Below are 19,883 nucleotides of genomic sequence, written 5' to 3'. Positions count from 1 at the left end.
ATGCCACATATTGTCTTCCCAACAGATTAAATCTTAACTCCTCCTTAGTATTCCCTTAGGGCATATGCACACTGAGATGCAATGTTTCATCAGAGCCCATTCCCGAATGAGTTGTTTAAATCCCTCTGTATGCCTGGGATATGTATCGTCATCATGTGTTTCCAAAGGCCAGCTCCTGAGATGTGAAGGTATTTCTAGGGCAAAGCCAGTCTGAGAGGAAAGTTACCCCAGCTGGGTGTCATCACAGTCTCTAGCTCACTATGACACTTGGTGCTAGTAGAATATTCACGGCTTCCTAAAGAAATTCAGCTGTCTGCTAGTTATCACTCTAATTCATTTGAACAGTTTACCTGACATGCAAGTGTTGTACAAACATTGGATAATCCACACGTGCACATGTCCAGCTGTACGTAATGGTTGAAGTGGTGCTGATATCCAAGAGGAATTGGGATATCTGTGTTCACAATGGCAGCACAGCCCACTTCAGTTTGCAGTCTTAAGGCAGCAGGCAGAGGTGAAGACAATGCACAAACACGTGTCACACAATTATAGCTGTTCACTGAAAAGGAATTTAAGAGTGATGGTGGTGCTTCTAAGATGACGGTGAAACTGCTAGTGAAGAAATAGTCCAGCCATAATCAGTGGGCTGATTGTGGCAGTATTTGGTTATGGGGAAATTAATACATGCTGTATTTTGAAGGTAATCCTATATCTAGTTTTATTATAGTTATTTTGTGAATAAATGAAGGCTCTCACATCTGGTGCTATCATTCTGCTTCTTCCTTAAATGAAAGCCTTTTGATAAAAAAAGGTATCCTGATGTGGAAAATGTACCATGCTGTTCAGCACACTATTCAAACCGTTCCTTACCCTTTCAGTAAAAACCAATTTAGAGAACATACCATATTCTTTCTGTTCTTCATTTTATCACTGACAGCTAGATAATAGAAATGTTCTGGTATAGTCATGATGCTTCCAGAGATGATGTATGAGAAAGAGAGGGAACAGCTCGATCCCTTCAAGACAGATCTACTCTGTAGGACCAAGTGGCAGGAACAAACTGCCTGGTAAAGGGTGCAGGCCAGAATGGCTGTTTGAAAGTATCTACAGTGCAGCAGTAAGCATACCAGCCAAAAATACTTGTTATCTATTCAGTCTGAAAGAGGGAGAACAACTGCTCAGCACTGTTTATCTTGTGGTTTCAGGTTTGTATCTGTTCAAGCCCAAAGTGACAAGGGCACAAACCCTGCCAGGTTTATTTTTATGAGTTAGCTGAGCACAGGCAGTGCATATGAGGAATGGCCAGCTCCTAGGTGTGAGCTAGACTGGACCAGTTGAGATTAAAGAGACTGCGTGTGCTCTCTTTTTGGCATTAAAACACCAAATCCATACTTGGGCAGTGGAAGATAAGGAGGACCCAGGGCATCTCACATCTGCAAGACAGGCAGATGTCATAGTGCTGGAAAAGTGTTCACAAGTGCCTGTCCAAGGAACAAAACCTGGCAGTGCATCTGTTCCCTGGAAAGGGCTCCCTGTGCGTACTGCACAGAGCCACCATGCAGCCCTTGTTATCTTGCCATGGATTGTCAAGGTGAGATTCCCAGACAGCTCTGTGTTTCAGGATTGTGATCATGTCTAGAAACACATTTGTTGTCTGAAAAGTTGGGCGTAAAGCCCAGTCCCACATGGTTAAAGGTGGTTTATGAAATTCCTTCACCTGATGGTAGGATACGCTGGGCAGGAATCTGGGTTGGGCTGTGCTGCTGCCCATTGCACGCCAGCTGAAGTGATGCAGCTGCATTCAGGACACTTCCCTCTGTTGAGTCAAGCTCTATTCTCCAGTGTAATACCATCAAGGCCCAGAAGGCATTATTATTGGATCTAAAAACAACATTTGGGTTAGCATAAGCCAAGAAAAGCAAAGAATATGCTTGCACCAGCTCCCATTAAATTTGGGAAAGGAATTTCATTCTTATAGAACTTTTTAGGTAGATGGGTTCAGCTGCTGCTTGGCAATTTCCACATTGCTCTGTGCCTCAGTCTCTCTAGTGGTAAATAGCTCTGGTCTCCTTTGTGGTCTCTGGGTTGGCCTTTGATTATCACCAGGCTCCAGCTGGCCGCTCTGTACCTCATGCTCTAAAGGGAGCCACTCAGACTATCTGTGATTGATGCTGCTCTGCCTGATGGTGCTCCCCATGCAGACGTGCTCTCAGAAAGCAAGGTCAGCTGCTATCAGGGGAAACTACAGCTGTTCTTCTGATTTAATTCATTTATTGACTTGTGAGTGCATCCAGCTTGGGGTGGTGACAGATCACTGAGGTGCTGTATGAGGTAAGACAATGGTTGTGATTTGTGTCTGTGTGTTTGTACAAGCAGGTAGGTGTTTTATTGAGGGGGAGCCAAATAAACAGCAGATGCGTGAATGTAGCCTGTCCTCCCATGAAGCTCAGGAGCTGGCCTTGAGCTTTAAATCAAAGTAATACTGTTGCTGCATACATCATCGAGGACTCTATCATAATGCATATGGCCTCACTGTTGTTCTCCCCCTGTGAGTGCATTCTTTTGTTAAATATGATTTGCGTTTATCTTCACACCAATTAATGCTGCTCTGACAGCGTCTGTGGCAGTGTAAGAAAATGATGGTGCACAGAGAGTTAGACTCAATGATCCATGTGGATCCCTTCCTACTCAGAATATTTTATGATTCTGTGACTCTGTTCCAGAATGGATTGGGCCTTTTGTGCTTGATTATACAGTTAGGCACTGACTCAGGTCACAAACTCGTATTGTCTTCATAAATGGTGGTGAAGGTTTTCAATGGGTGTAAATTATCATAGTTCCTATAACTGTAGTGGAGCTAGGAGAGTTTCTGTTGGCCAAATCTCTGTCCATGACATTTTTTTTTTATCATAGTTTAGTTCTCTCATATTATGTCTGATTAAACTGACTGATTTTCAAAACTGCCAAAATTATTTACAAACCCAAGTTTGTCTGAGAATGGTTCAGACTGAAGCTTCTTAGTGCCTAGGGGACAGTGAGTACTGAGGTGGGTGGCTGACCCAAGTTGTGGTGTTTCACCAAGAGGCTAGTGCCTTGCCTGTTAAAAACAAAAACAATGACAATAACAACAATAGTAATAGTAATAAAAAAACAACAGACAAACCTCTACAAACCTCTATGGTTTTTTTTGTTTGTTTGTTTTGTTTTTCACAATTCCATAATTTTGTAGGTTTCACTGTAGGTTATTTTGGAAAATGGCTCCCGAGTATCTTAAGTTATTTTGAAAACTGTACTCAAGACAGCCAAACATACTATAAAATAGTCTGCTTGTAGAAGGAGAAGAGCTAGGATTAGAAGGTGGTATGAGTCCTCCCAGGAGAGACAGTGCAAGGTGTAGGACAACCATGGAAGAGGTTTGGAGAGGCAACAATGCTGTGCAGGGAAGTGAAGGAACACAGCAGCATCCTCTGTCTGCTGCCCTGTCGTGTGAATGATGATTTGTTCACGTTTGTAAGTTAGCAAGTGACAATATTAAGTTCAGTTACCTAAATTATTGATTCTTTCACTTGTATTTAAGAAGTGATGGCTAGACCACCATGCTGGTCTTAAATATTTGGTCACTAAGATCATATTTACTATATTTTTGAGGTCTCTTTCTCCCATCATCTTTCCAAACCAATGCATTTGTTTCCCTTTCTCAAGCCCACTTCTTCCATTCCCATGTTTTGTGTTTCCCTCTCTTTGACACAATGCTCCACATCTGCCTCACCTCTTACAACTCCTGGTCGTGTGTACAGATGAAGAAATACGTCTTAGACCTGGAGAAGGGAGGCTGAGCCACCCCAGTATCACAATAGTTGGGTTCACAGGCCACAACAGTCCTTGAACCTGAGTGTTTTGATTTCTTAAGAAGATCACGAAAATCATCTGTGGCAGAGAGTTCTTGGGTTAGTATCGTACCTCCTGTGGAATCAGTGTATCTCAGGAGAGTGAAAGCAATCCTAATTTGTTATATTTGATTTGACCTGTAGTTGTTGCAATTTGGACTAAAATTTCATGAGAAGCCTGTGGTGGTTTCTTTTTTTTTTTTTTCTTAGTGAACTGGGTCATGTTTCCCTTGTCATGCATAATCCTTTATTATACCAGCAGAATTATTATACAGAGTACATTTAATTTTCCACACGTAATGTAGGCAAGCACTCAGAACAACATATGATGGCACTTAGGAAAGTAAATATTTAATTTTTGAATACATACATTTGTTCTTCATTAGAAGATACAGAGCTAATTATTCCCTGAGTATTACAACAAAATTAAAGGAGCACAGCCATGGTGTACTTGTAAAATGCGTATGAAATTGTGACAAGGGAGGGGAAAAAAATGGACATTTCTTTATGGAAAAGTAATGTTTTACTGAATTCCTGCAATGAAGGAGATCCCATGTACAGGAGGAATTCTAGAAATTGTCTAGGCACAGGAAGTTAAATTTTGTGAATAGCTATCACATGGCTTAGAACAGCCTTTGCAAATGCTGCAATGAATATTTCCATTTGGATACAAATGAATTATTAAGCATGCAGAAGTAGACTTTCATTGACATGGTCTGTACAGTTATCACAATACATTGAGTTTTGAAATGTCTAGATCTCAGGATGCTATATAAGCAGAAATAGAGTGAAATAACTCACTATGTCTGCAGAAGTGTCTCATGAAATGCAAAATGAATGGCTGAAAGAAATATTCTTATCTGGTGAAATGGGATTCCAGTGTGTCACAAATTTTGCTAACATAATTTCAATCAGGGATATTGGTTATAGATTTCAAGCCCCACCTCATGAGCGGCAACTAAATCTTCCTTCCTTTTCAGTAAAGTCATGCTGAAACAATTCCATCCCAGTGCTAATGCTGACATCCTGATTCCTGCTGTTGCACTTACGTGACTGGAGTATTTTCACTGCAGCCAGTAAAACCTTTGTCGATGCCAGTTGGGATTTGTTTTTTTTTTCCTTGTCCTCTAGTAGTGTTGTAAAGAATGTAGAGTGATGGTGCAAAATAGCATAACACCTGGGACACCTGGGAGTTTGCACAGATATGCAAGCATCTTGGGAGATATTTACTCCTTTTGTTTGTTTGGTGGTGTTAGTGTTTTTTTTTTTTTTTTCCCTTTTCAAATGTTGTACAGAAAATATTATCAAAGTTTCTAGGATCTGTTCTCAATGATAGACAAAGACAAGCTTGAGAAATGGGGTAACAGGAACCTCATGACTTTTGGAGAGAGCAATCATGGCAAGTCCTGCCTTTGGGATGCATCAGCAATATGGACTGGGGACTTACTGGCTGGGGAAAGCTCTGCAGAAAGGACTGGAGGGTCCCGGAGGACCACAAGTTGAATAGGAGCAGCGTGTGTTTAGGGTGATGAAGCTTGACTGTGCATTGGGCTGTATGAGCATAGCCAACAGGCCAATCATTACCCTCAACTCAGCACTTATGAGAATGCAACTCAGTTGGAAAACTGTAGTTTCGATACGTTCCAGTGCAACCGATTGGTCAAAAAGTAGGAGCAAGTCCAGTAGAGGGTCCATAAGATGTTCAGGAGACTGGAGCACATGTATATCAAGAGAAGCTAAGGGTCTTGGGTTTGTTTAGTCTGGGGAAGGTAAGCTAAGGGGTCAGACTCTGCAGCAGCGTGCTGCAAAATGACAAGGCAGTGGTCATGTACTGCAACAAGTAAAACAACAAGTAAAAAAGTTAATCAGAATGAAGGTTATGCAGCACAGAACCAGTTTCCCTGGAAAGGCTGTGGCCTCTCTGGAAAACAGAGAGGGTCTTGTGGGAGACGTGGCAATTGGCAGCTGTCTCGGTAATAGTGACCATGAAGTGGTTGAGTTTAGAATTTATGGTGACAGAAGGGAAACTGCCACCAAAACTTCAGCCCTGGACATGGGGAAAGCAGGCTTCAGGCTGCTCAGGGTACTAGTCAGCAAGGTCTCGTGGGAAGCTGCTTTGGAAGGCACTGGCATCCATCAGTGCTGGTCAGTCTTTAAGCACTGCCTCCTGAAAGCACAAGATCGAGCAATTCCAAAATATCGGAAGTCAGGCAGGCGGGGTAGAAGGCTGGCTTGGCTGACCAGGGATCTTCTACTGGAGCTTAGGCAAAAAAAGAGTATATGGCTGCTGGAAGGAGGGTCAGGCAACGAGGAAGGAATACAGGGATGCTGTTCGTGTTTGTAGGGAGAAAATTCATGGGGCCAAAGCCCAACTAGAGTTGAAGCTGGCCATGTCTGTGAGAGACAATAAAAAAGTTTCTTTTAGATATGTTAACAGAAAAAGGAGAACCAAAGAAAACTTAGGTTTGCTACTTGATGGGGAAGGTCTCCTCACAGACAATGACATAGGCAAAGCAGAGATGTTTAATGCCTTCTTCACCTCTGTCTTCAATGCCGATGATGGGCTTCGGGACCCTGGGTGCCCTGAACTAGAGGACCATGACAGTAGGAATGACAAACTCCCAACCGACCCTGAACGTGTGTGGGATTTGCTGCTCCACCTGGACCCATACAAGTCCATGGGTCCAGATGGGATCCATCCCAGGGTGCTTAAAGAGCTGGCTGATGTCATCGTGGGACCTCTCTCAATTATTTTTCAATGATCTTGGGAATCTGGAGAGGTCCCAGTAGACTGGAGGCTGGCAAATGTTGTCCTAATTTTCAAGAAGGGTAAGAAAGAAGACCCTAGCAATTACGGGCCTGTCAGTCTCATGTCAGTGCCTGGTAAAATTATGGAGAAGACGATTCTTGAAGTTACTGAAGTGCACCTGGGGGACAATGCAGTCATTGGTCCCAGATAACGTGGGTTCATGAGGGGTAGGTCCTGCCTAACTAACCTGATTTCCTTTTATGATAAGATCACCCATCTAGTCAATCAAGGGAAATCAGCTGATGTGATCTTTTTGGACTTCAGCAAGGCTTCTGACACGGTTTCCCATAGGATCCTACTGGACAAAATGTCCAGTGTACAACTTAACAAAAACATCATACGATGGGTGAGCAATTGGCTGACAGGCAGGGCTCAAAGGGTTGTGGTAAATGTGGCCCCATCTGGCTGGCAGATGGTCACTAATGGGGTTCCTCAAGGCTCCATTTTAGGGCCAGTCCTCTTTAATATCTTTATAAATGATTTGGATGCAGGACTAGAAGGTGTTTTGAGCAAATTTGCTGATGACACCAAACTTGGAGGAGTTGTGGAATCGGCTGAGTGTGGAAAGGCCTTGCAAAGAGACGTGGACAGATTGGAGAGCTGGGCAATCACCAACCACATGAAGTTTAACAAAGGCAAGTGCCGGGTCCTGCACCTGGGACAGGGCAACCCTGGCTATACGTACAGACTGGGCAACAAAACGCTGAAGAGCAGCCCCGCAGAGAGGGATCTGGGGGTTGTGGTTGACAGCAAGTTGAATATGAGCCAGCAGTGTGCCCTGGCAGCCAGGAGGGCCAACCATGTCCTGGGGTGCATGAAGCTCGGCATCACTAGTCGGTCGAGGGTGGTGATTGTCCCGCTCTGCTCTATGCTGGTGCGGCCCCACCTCGAGTACTGTGTGCAGTTCTGGGCACCAGAGTACAATAAGGACATGAAACTGTTGGAGAGTGTCCAGAGGAGGGCAACAAACATGGTGAAGGGCCTAGAGGGGATGACGTATGAGGAGCGGCTGAGGTCACTGGGCCTGTTCGGCATGGAGAAGAAGAGGCTGAGGGGGGACCTAATTGCAGTCTACAACTTCCTCGCGAGGGGGAGTGGAGAGGCAGGTGACCTATTCTCTGAAAACACCAGTGATAGGACCCACGGGAACGGTGTTAAGCTGAGGCAGGGGAAGTTTAGGCTGGACATCAGGAAGAGGTTCTTCACCGAGAGGGTGGTTGCACACTGGAACAGGCTCCCCAGGGATGTAGTCACTGCACCAAGCCTGTCTGAATTAAAGAGATTGGACTGTGCACTTAGTCACAAGGTCTAAACTTTTGGGTAGACCTGTCTTGTTGCAGACTCCAGTAGGAGTTGGACTTGATGATCCTTATAGGTCCCTTCCAACTCGGGATATTCTATGATTCTCTTCATCCTTGAAATTTTCCAGAACTCAGCTGACCATGGCCCTAAGCAACCCTTCAGCCCTATGGCTGAAGTTGGCTCTGCTTTGAGCAGAAGGCTAGAGTAGATTTATTCAGAGGTCCCTTCTCACCTCAATTCCTATGTCATTCTTTGACTTTCTTACAGGAAGCTGCTATTACCTCTAAAATATGGTCTTATATTAAAAAAATGGCTGTTAGTATGGCACTCAATCCTTTTGTAAATATATTCCATGGGGATATTTATAGTCCTGCCCGCTACCTTCAGTGAGAACAGAAAGTTTTTACTCCCAGAAGGTCCATACAGCTGCCAGCAGAGATTGTGAACAAGCCTTCTTCCCTTCATCTGCAGCTTCGCCCCATGGATGTTCATTGGCTCCAGCTCTGCAGGCCCTGTGATATCTATGGATTTGTATGAGTGTCTGAAAGGATTTAATTTAAAAAGAGAACTCTCTCTTCCAGGCAGAGCTGGTTATGTGGGTGAGCTTGGGGGTTGGTTGGCTCTCGGAGAATATGTTCGTTTTGGGGACAAGAATAAAAAGAGAAAAAAAAAGTTCCCCATCTGCTCATTTGGCTCCTTCCATCCACATGGGTACACAAGTGTCTCAGGTGTTTGAATCTGGAGCCTCTCTGACAGCACTGTCAGCGTGGTTCCGTGGACTCAGACCAAGGGCAGGTGTGGGCATGGACCTTGCTGCCTCCTAGCTGCCCCTTCCCAGTAATTCCAGCTGCCTGCATTCAGATTGTGACAGGCACTTTGGCTACCTGAGGCAACTTCCAAGCTGGTGAGCTAGGTCAGCTGGTTGTATCCTGACAGCCTTCAGGTTAATCCTGTATCCTAGTCTTCAGGGTAAAACATAAGGAATTGCCTGGACTCTGAAGACTTCCTACAGGTGTACCTTGTATTTGGGAGAGCTGTTCCCCAGCTGTGCCCCTGGTTACAGAGCAGCAAGAAATTCTCAGGATGGTTCAATATCAGTGGCGATGACTTTTTTTCCCTGCTAGCATTTCTCTCTCAGCTATGTTCTCACTAACGAAATTGCTAAGTGTTAAGTTTGTAATCTAAAGTGAGTGCCATAGATTAACAGTTGTTGCTGCTTTATTATTGCAATGAGAGTCATGGGATCAATTTAACCATTCCTTGCTTCATTATTTGCCTAAGACAATAGAGTCATCTCTACAAATTTTATTGCTTTGTGGGTATTTTTAGGTTAATTATCATAGATATTAGCAACAATCAACAAAGATTTCCTAGGTGCATGCTCTTGCTCTCTCTCTCTTTTTTTTTTTCTTCTAAGATTTTCCACTTTCCTTTCTCTTTGTAGTCAATCCAGTCTGCTCCCAGCAAAAGCAAACCAAACCAAACCAACCAACCCGATATATATGTATTTTGTAAAAACGCTAATGTTTTCTTAGTAACTTATTTTAAGAATTGAAGGGATAGTGATGAGTACTTCTGTCATACATCACAGCAAGTGAACCTGTATAGATATGACGGGGACTTAAGTTTTATTTATTTATTTATTTCAAAAGATTCAGAATAAACCAAAAACTTCATTTGATTTGAATTTTCCGTAAGGCCTGACTGATCCAAGGTTTGCCTTTTTTTGCCAAGTACTGAAAGTTATAGAGAGTCATGCTGCACACATTTCTGCATCCCATTACAGCTGTGTTGTTCATTCCAGCCTGGCCAGGCAATGATCACAGATCCAGATGTCAGAATTTGGTACCTTCAATAAAGGTAGCTAGTTAGATTCATGCAACCTGAATTGAAATAAACATCTGGCCTACAGGCCTACAGTGTTGCCAACATTATAATTATTTATGCATTTATTTTTAGTTTGGAAGCCTTCAGTATAATATACTAGACTTCCATTCTCCATTGAATACACTGAATTTAGGATCCTTGTATGAATTCATTTAAAGTTTGTTGGACAAATCTATGAAGAATATGTAAACAAAGGTCTCTCTGATCAACTGGAGCACAGCTGAATATCCCAGCAGTATAACGAAATCAATCTGCAGTTTTGTTTATGCTGCCTGTCTTCTGTTTAAAATGTGTCAGAAAAAGTCTTATTAACATTTCTTAAGGGTGCCAGGAAAAGCACTAGACAGTTTCTTGCACTTGAAGTACCAAAAAAAGCAATTTTAATATCTAGTTTAATATAACATAAACATCTTTAGATTCCAGTCAACATTTTACTGATCATTTGGAAGATTTCTATATACTTTAAACATAATCACTGGAAACTTTTAAACTCATTTCATATGAATTGAATTGCAAGATAATATTCTAATATATGTATAAAAATAGGCATAATTATTCTTGAGGTATGTTTTTTCTTCTTGTACCTTCTCCCCCTTCACAATTTCTCCTTTTTTTTTTTTTTTTTTTTTTTTTTTTTTTTTCCCCTTTTGCCCTTTTCCCTTCCTCCAGAAGCAGGTAAGGTGTCAAGAAGACAGGACTAATTCTACCTTCATTTTAACAGATGCCAAAACAGTGAGAGGTGTAGAGAGCAATGAGGGCTCTATTTCAGCACTGCACTTCAAATCTTGTAGGATTTGCATGTGTTCTTTAGGTGGTTAGATGCTCTGCTGAATCCAGGCTTAAATAACTTGCTTAAGGTTGCAAAGAATAATTAAAATTGAATTCACAGAATTCTGGTTCAATGTTGCTCCCATTGGAATGTCCCCCCCACTGGTTTAGTTTTAATCTAGTCATTAAGATTTTGGGCAGTTTTCAGTAAAAGTGATCTTTGGCAGATATCTTTGCCAAACAAAGTCCTCCTGAATAAAGTCTTTGTTGTCCAAACAGATGTTGGCCATATGCAGGAGGAAAAGGAACATCTGTTTTTGATTTATTTTTGTGGGTAAGATGGAGTGATTGTATACCAATGTATACCAGATTGTGTACCAATGCCGTCTATTGGCTTGATGGTTATAAACATTAATCCACAGCCAGTCCTAGCTGCATCAGGTACCCATCAGATCGGTGGTACAAATGCTCATAGGCATGGACCTTATTTGTGCAGCACTGCCAGAGATTGCCTTCTCCTCTTGTCCCAGCGGTCCAGCCAGCCTCCCTTGGCAATCCTTCACAACTCATTTGCACAGTTCTCCATAAATGTGCTTGCAGTAAAGAGCCTTTCTTCTTGAAAATAACAACCACCAAGATTTAATGAAGAGATTTAGCTTTTCTTTGATGAGGCTGTTGCTATAATAGAGTTTGCCTGTCTGCGTAGTCCCAATGGTGCAGAAAGAAACTCCAGTATGTTTGCTACATTAGTGTTATCTGAACAGCTAAAAATTCAAGCCAAGGATTGCTTTTATTGAAAGAAAGTGAATAAAATTTTCTTTGCTCAATATTAGAACAAAAAGATATGAACATATCTGTAAGTGGTATGGAAATAAGCATTTGCTAGTATATAGCTGTGGAAAATAAATTGCCCCAAATTATTATTATTATTATTATTTTTGCTGTGCCAGTCTGACTTATCACAATTCTGACAGATGCTAAGGAAGATTTTTCAGGTAGAAGCTTGCAGTGAGACAGTGGTGTCTGCACAAAATAACAGCAGACTAGGAAGTTGAAAATGCATACACTAGTAAATACTGCCTCATCTAAGGAATGCCTCAGAAATACAACAGGCTTACCTGAACAACGTGAACACTTTAGAAAGCCAGTTTGGCAGCTCAGGGATTATCTTTAATCATTCAAAGAGTCAGGAAGATGAAATTTCTCATAAATCCTTCTCCCATGTGGTGTAACTCCTATGAAACAGGTGTGTGTTTCTGGGGACAGGAAGGAGAAGGAGTTCGCTCACACCTTGCCCTTCAGTGTCGCCTTGGAGCAAATCAGCAGAAAGGTGAGGACACTGTCTCTGTTTCTGCTCATTTAGTACATCTCTACTATACATCTCCTCTTTCTTCAGTCTTTTTGTTGTAGCTATGACTTTTCTTCTGCAAATAAATGCCCTGCAGGTTATTAGCCTGTCTGCCATTTTCTGAAAAGAGATTTTTCATCTAGGCTCCATGGGGCTTTGTGAAAGGAGCCCCAGAGGTGTTGGGGAGAAGGTGGTGGTCTTTGCACATCAGATTGCAGAAGATGTGCTTTCCAGGTCTGCATGCTACAGCTGGGAGGATTTCTGGGACCAATGCTAATTCATATCTTGGTTGAATCAGCATTGATTAAGCAGGTGATAGAAAACAAGGACATTCTCTTACAGCTGTAATTCAAGCAATATTACACTTGCTAATTTGCATACAAATATCTTTTGCTTTTTACAATAAATGCTTCCACATAAGAGCCTGTCATTCAATGAGGAAATCACTGTTTTAGAGGTCTGACTTCAATCCACAGCCTGAGTTTAAAACCAACTTATATTTGGAGTTTAAAGCAGATATTTTCTATGCTGCCAGTTTGATCTTTGCCTGCCAGAAGTACAGGTCCCTCTAGTGTCCTTATTACAATTTCTTGTCAGCTTTTATCTTAACAACACCTGCCATTAAAGTCAACAGTTTCCTCACAGTAGTATTTTAAACACCACATTATTACATAGTACATACATCAGGAACGTACATTGTGATATGTAAATGTCACTGCTACAACACTTGGTCAATATGGATTTTTTTCTTTCTGTGGTGGGCCTCTCCGTATGGATTGTGAGAACAAAAACAGTCTGCAAAAAGACCCTGCCAGGCAGTAAGTTGTTCTCCAGCCTGGCCAGAAATAAGTATCAGGGGTTGTTGTGCTGCCTCAAGTTGAGCTCCCAGAGGTAACTGGCACTAACGCAATATGTCCCTCTGGAGGAATGGGCTAACTGGGAGAAAAAGGGGGTTTAGCTCTTGTTAGCAATTCTGTGGAGCCTCCTCTGATCCTGTTTACAGTCTTCTCCAGTTGTGCTGGGATGACAGGTTTTACATTTCACCAGTTGATGGAGTAGGTGAAGATGGCCCTTGGACTGTTTTGGGTGCAGGTGTGATTGAGAGTATGGGACAGCTGGGGTGGGAAGCCAGGTGTGATTATTGTCCATTAGTCAAGTGTGCCTTGTTCCTGATGAAACGGGCTGTTGCATGGCTCCTACCAGAGGGAAGGAAAACATTTCTTTTAGTCTGGGTAGTTTGTAATCTCCATGGGGATTTGCTGAAGTGAGAAGAATGTTTGTGGCTGCCATGCAGATGAAGAAGGCAATTGTTTCCTAAAGCTTTCTTTTTCCTTTGTGCAGAGTAAGAAAACCATCAAGTTCTAGTAGCAAAGTAATGCTCAATTTCAAGTCCAACCAAACTATGATTCTGCTGAGGAAACTATTAGGAAATATTTAACTAGGCAGTAAATCTAATTGCAGTATCTTCAGTATTCAAGTCAATTTGTTGTCACTTTTTTCCCGTAGCAGAATCACCACCAAGATAAACTCTGCTCCCTCGGCTTTCCTGTAGCGAAGATCGCCATGTCCTCACTGATGCGTGGCTGGATGTCTGTGCTATGGGACAGAACTGTTTTTGTGATTTATCCACCACAGACCAGTGCCAAGCACTATAATTTCAAAGATCCTTCTGCAAGGACAAATAACTTGGCTTTTGGTCTTGTAGGTAGACTTGCTCACTGGAACAAGGTGGTTGTTACCCCATAGAAGATTTCATCCCACTAATAAGGAGAGCAAGAAGCATGTCAAAGAGACAGTAATTAGTATAGGGCAGCTGAACACTGCAGCCTGGTCTGTTAGGGAACATTTCAACTTACTTTATTTTCAGAATTGTTACCTGAATCAAATGTTTATGGAAAAGTGGCATTTGCCTAACATTTCTCAGGCTGAGAAATAGGTGGTTGATACAATAATATCCATTTGTTTTTAAAGAGCTATTTAGTATGGGCAGAGTGGGCTAGATCTCTCAAAGGTATATAGAACCATGCTTTCCTTGGGAATACACAGAAATAAAAACAGCATGTTTGTTTTTGCCTGGCTCATTTATTGCTTACAGTTCGACTTCTTTTACGAAGGCAAGGTGAATTTAAATGCAAAGCAGCAGAGAAATCCACTAGGAGGAAGATTAGGGAGTCTTGCCATTACAGCAATGACAGTATGAATATGAAGAGCAAGCGCAACTTTATTTTTTGGATGCCCACTTTCAATTGCCATCACCTGAGTGTGGCTGGCAGAGGGTGCAGTAGCACAGCTTGCTGCCTCTGCTTATCAGGAGAGCCAGCTTCCAAAGGCTCAATGTCATGGAGACCTTCAGAGGGTCCAGAGTGACGCAACTACATCAGTGCTTGCTGCTCTGCTTCTGACCTTGCAGAAAGCATTTATTGCTGGGGTCCAGTTTGTGGGGAAAGGCTTGAGTCAGGCTATTTTCTCAGAGTGTTGTGTCCTCCTTTGAGCTTCTTCCATGTCTTGATTAAAAAAAAAATAATCCACAAAAGAAACATTTCTTGGCAAAGGAATGGGAACAGCCAAATTATTCTTTAAGTTTCTAATCTAGAGCCCAGTGCCAGTATCTGCTGCCAATAGCTTTGCACCCACCTTCCCTCGTCTCATGCCTATACCATCTCAGTGCCCATCTTCTCTTGTAACCACAGCTGCTTTGTGCACCTTGGTGACAATCTGCACACTGCTGGCTGCCACTCCCCAGCATTCAGTGTCCATCATTAGCTCTTGTCTCATTGCAGGAAAAATATTCCTACAATTACGACTGTGGGATCAAGTCACTACACTACATGTACTAAAATCAGTGTAAATATGATACTTGACTCCTGCAGAAAGTCTGGTCCTGCTTCAATGATAATACTGCTGATTTCACTGTAATGGAAAAGTGCAATGCAAGGAGAGCAATGAACGCTATCAGAACTATTACAAGAGACAAATAACTGCATTCATTGCAAAATTTTCTGTTGCAGATCATAAAAAACAAATGAAGAAATGTTTTCTCCAGTGAATGTTTACTTTTTCCTGTCTGTTTTTAATGTTAAGAATCTTTTTGGCCATATTTAATGATGTTGAATGATGTGTTATTCCATGGAGAGGGATAACCAGCAACAGATTCAGGGTCTTAGTGAGAGCTGAAAAATGAAGAAAAAGAGCTGAGGCAGACAGTAAAATCCACCTTATGATAATTAATACCTGGCTCTCTTCCTTGTCAGAGGAGTCAGTCCAATTTTTCCATCCTGAGGGACAAAGAAAACTCCAGCCCAATTGACTGTTGGTGTGGATTGGCCAAAACTGCAAAGAAAATAAGTGTCCATGAGAGAGCACAGAGCAGCTCTCATTTTGCATCTTACTGGCAGCACAAAGTGACCAGCACTTCTGCAGCAGATTATGGGATCACATCTCCTGTTATGGTGAAACACTCAGAAAGCAGAACGCATACAACCGTGATGTCTTCTCTGCTTCTCAAAATACTTCTCCTGTGGTTAAATAAAACTCTGAGGTACTATGGTTGTGCTATTCCCATCTGCTTTCATTGCTTCTTCTTATTTATTTATATATTTTAATTATTAAATATTAATGGAATATGCTGAGCTTTAAATGTTGTTAGTCACTGCTTTCTTTCTCATCCCTAGAGTTATATGTTCATTTCCAGCTTGTAAAAATAAACTGTTTATTCCACTTCCCAGTCCTGCATGAGATGGTTCTTCTTTTTCCTTTGCTGGCTCCCATCTTTATCCCATCTTACTGCCCACCTATGTGCTTTTCTTCAGCCATGGAGTTTTTCTGCTCCAGAAAATTGTTAGCATAAGCAGCAGAGAAATGGTGGTCAGTGCAAAAGGCTCTTTGCGCTGAATTAATTGAAAGTCTCACTGTTGATTTCAGTGTCCTGACTTATCCTGGATGATTTGGGGGGTCATTTTTTTTTTCTCTGATCGTCTCCAGTCTGTCAAAAAAAAAAGATCATGTGCTCTCTACTCCCGCCTCCACTCACCTTAAGCATCTCCCTTCACCACTCTTTCTCGCTGTGCTCTGTGCAGGCTTTGCCAGGTTAGCCCATCTGCTGAAGAGGCTGCCACAGGAGAGAGCTGAGTTTAATTTCAACAGTAATTAGCATGGGCACCATTGCTTCAGGAGACAGGGCAGAAAATGGTGGACTTCAGTTATAACAAAGCAGACTGAGGTTGGGTATTGGACAAAAAATACCCTTTTCAGTAAAAAAAAAAAAAAAAAAAAAAAAGATAGTGAAGCCCTGGGATAGGTAACTGGGGGGCGGGGGGCATGTGGATATTTTACTAGATCAGACAAACATGCCAGGCCTGCTGTGGCCATAGGTGATGCTATCTTGGAGCAGAAAGTTGGACTGGCTGCCCTCACTTGGTCAGCTCCTTGCTTTTCTGTGGCTCTACAACAGTTTGGTTTCCCAAGGAACTGTCATAGTATCAATAACCTTATTATCATTGCATTATTAATTTCCTGTCAGAGAATTAAAAAACTAATTACGAAGTGTCCCCTAGTTTCAACCTTTTTCACACAGCACTAGTCTTTTCTGGAGTCATCCTGAACCATCTCCTCTGAGTCAGATGTGTGCAGATGGATCCCTGGAGTGTTTGTAGGACATGTTTATGAGTAATTAGCTATCATCTGGAAGGTTAGAAACAGAGCAGCAGCATACACATAACCTGTCTTCTGCATTTATATCTAACACAAGACTAAGAAATATCTCTAGCAGACCAGAAAGCCCTCCAGCCCCACAAAACCTTCTGCAAGGTGGATTGCTTGCTACCTGGCACCTATAGAGAGCAGGGAGAAGCACATATGCGTACAGAGATGGCTGGGAGGAACTGCAGTGACTACTGGTTTTGTACCTCTCTTTCCCATTAGAGAAGCAAGAGCTTATCCCACAGTTTATCCTACACCCACTACTTATCCATACTTCTTTAATATGTAGGAGTCTCAATCAGGACTGATCAAAATACTTGAATGAGAAACTAACCAGCACCGGGGATTTGTTCTTGACCTATTTCATGACCTATTTTTTTTTTTTTCATTCATATACTAGAAAATTGCACGCTTGGTTTTGACATCCTGTATGTTAAACATACAGAAATGTTTCCTGAATAGCGTATGCCAAAACATTTCAGCCACTGGATTGTCAGTTACCGAGTTCACTTTAGTTATTTGTTTTTCATAGCACAGGACTCGCCTGCATGAGGAAGACAAGTGGCACAGCCTCACCCTGACCTTCAGGAAGCCTTGGTGCAAATGACACTCCATTCCCAGGACCTGCTAGGATCCTCCCCACCAACCACACTGGGAGTTACTCTGTGCACAACAAACAACTGCCATCCAGCCTGGTGGTGACAGCAGGGCAACCTCGGTTTGGCCATTTAGGGGCACCACAGGGGCTATGACACTCAGATGTTAAACTGAAAAGCAGTAGAAACAGACATGTAACTCTTTGGGCTCCTTGTAGCCCTCACCTATTTTTAGTAAAATTTGTGGAAACGTTTCTGCATCATTGCTGTTATTTGACTAATATATTTTCACTTCCATTCTGTTTGGAACAAATAGATCTGTTTTCCTAACCCATCACTAAACACAGCCTCGTTGACTCAGGATGCAAGGCTCATCACCTTGTACTGGAGGTGGGTCCACGGATGGAGCTGCACAAGATACAGCTGAGAAAGCTGCAGAGATACTGTGGCCCTTTAATCTCATTTTATATTTCATCAATTCCTAAATATATCTAGCAAAAGAAGTACACAATTTGTATTGGTTTCTAGTTGCTACTAAAATGAAGTTCTGGAAGCTCTGGGAAATTATTCTGGATGCTTTTTATGCGAAGTACTGTTAATGCAGCAGCTAAATCCACTTATAAACTGAATATTTCTTCCTTAGCAATACATAAAGAAAGTCCCATAATTCTTATACAAGGAGAAGAAATATATCTGTGAAAGCCACACCCTAAACAAAGCACTGTTGTCATCAAGGCCTCTGGCAGAATGAAGGCATTAAGTCCAAGAATACATCTTCATGGTGGGCAGATGGCTGTCAGCATGACTTACATCTTTACTTTTCTATTTATCACACCCCTTTACATGGCACTTCTTGGCAGAATCTGCAGACACAAGCCTAACTTTGTACAGCTTCAGTCGGATACAAACAGATTCTGGATGTTTACCTGAAAAGCCCTCTTTAGTCTGGAAACTGTTGATACCATGAGGATATGACAAATTTATTCTGTTTCATGGGACTTCTATGGCAGAGGAGGTTCCTGGTGCAGGACATACACAGTGCTGACTATGTGATGTTTCACTCTGTGCTCATTTCATCAAAAGAGATGCTTCTGTTTGCTGTTTGCTTCTTTCAATCGCAAGGAAGTACAGTGGGATTTCTCACATTGTAACTCTCTAACAACCTTTTCCAGGACTCAGAGCTTGTATTTGGCCTGAACCTTAGAAAATATTCAGGCCAAAGCTCATTATGTACAAACTGCTTTTCTTCCCTTTAAACCAACATGAAAGAAAAAAAAAAAAAAAAAAAAAAAGAAAACCCACAGAAGAAAAAGCTGAAGTCTCAGTTCTGCAAACGGAGCTCAGCAGTTCAGATTGCCAGTGCAGTGGCATTTCTCCAAGACCTGGGTTTGCCTCCTGTCATACGTGTCCTGGGGAATGCCTGGAGACTGCACATCCTGCACACACAGAGTGTTTGAGGAAAATTTATAAAGAACAAGCGTTACGGAATTCTTAGCTCATCATTTTTTTAATCACTCAGACCATAACTGCAAGAATTTGCAGCATTTTAGAGAGTTGTATTCGTGGGAAGCAAAAAGTATAGGAAATATATGATCTCTCTTCAGAAGTGATCCTGTTTATTTCACATATCTCTCAAAGTCATTGATTCTTCAGAACTTCTCAAACTAATCCAGACTAAAAGCAAAGCCGCACAATGGAGTTTGATGCTATTTTTGCCACAGTCAAAGTGAAAGCTCCCTTTGTAAGCAGTAAAGCCCTGGAGGGAATGTGCTAGGCAAGAGAGATTAAACCTTCTATGTATTGTATAACAAAACACGTTGTAAGGTTGATTACAATAAAAGCCTTCCAAAGCGACAGCATTGGGTTCCTTCTTTTTCTTCTCCCTTAAGCTGTAACATAGTTATAAAAAGAAATAACATTTCAGTAAAGTGCATGGTCATTCCGTGTTCGGGATCTGGATAAAATTTACATTCATTTTGCATGGACAAAAAGCTTACCATTTTGGTCCCTGGGGGTGAGCAGGGAGTTGAATCTCTCTAGGCTGTCGGGAGCTGTCTTGGGCAGAGTGACCACGAAATGGTGGAGTTCACTATTCTTGGCGAGGCCAGGAAGGGGACCAGTAAAACCACTGTATTGGACGTTCGGAGGGCTGACTTTGAGCTGCTCAGGACACTAGTTGGTGGAGTCCCTTGGGAGGCAGTTCTGAAGGGCAGAGGGGTCCAGGAAGGCTGGGCGCTCTTCAAGAGGGAAATCTGAATGGCACAGAAACGGTCTGTCCCCACATGCCCAAAGACGAGCTGGCGGGGAAGAAGACCAGCCTGGCTCAACAGAGAATTGTGGCTTGAGCTTAGGAGAAAAAAGAGGGTTTATAATCTTTGGAAAAGTGGGCAGGCCACTAGGGAGGACTATAAGGATGTCACGAGGCTGTGCAGGGACAAAATTATAAAGGCCAAAGCTCATCTGGAGCTCAATCTGGCTACTGCCGTTAAAGATAACAAAAAACGTTTTTATAAATACATCAACACAAAAAGGAGGACTAAGGAGAATCTCCATCCTTTACTGGATGCGGGGAAACTTAGTTACAAGAG

The 19,883-nt window shown here is 42.2% G+C and overlaps 1 long non-coding RNA gene across 1 annotated transcript; it reads left to right on the top strand.

The window, feature by feature from the left end:
- The first annotated feature begins 997 nt into the window (after nt 1–997).
- On the top strand, nt 998–19,149 carry LOC106014827 (uncharacterized). Its single transcript, XR_001186427.5, has 4 exons — nt 998–2,331; nt 11,900–11,983; nt 13,508–15,539; nt 17,232–19,149. It is a non-coding gene; the product is annotated as an uncharacterized lncRNA (long non-coding RNA).
- The last annotated feature ends 734 nt before the right edge of the window (nt 19,150–19,883 follow it).

The sequence above is a fragment of the Anas platyrhynchos genome, chromosome 15 (genome assembly GCF_047663525.1).
Source record: "Anas platyrhynchos isolate ZD024472 breed Pekin duck chromosome 15, IASCAAS_PekinDuck_T2T, whole genome shotgun sequence".
Taxonomy (NCBI): domain Eukaryota; kingdom Metazoa; phylum Chordata; class Aves; order Anseriformes; family Anatidae; genus Anas; species Anas platyrhynchos.
This window is presented reverse-complemented; position numbering and strand designations above follow the sequence as displayed.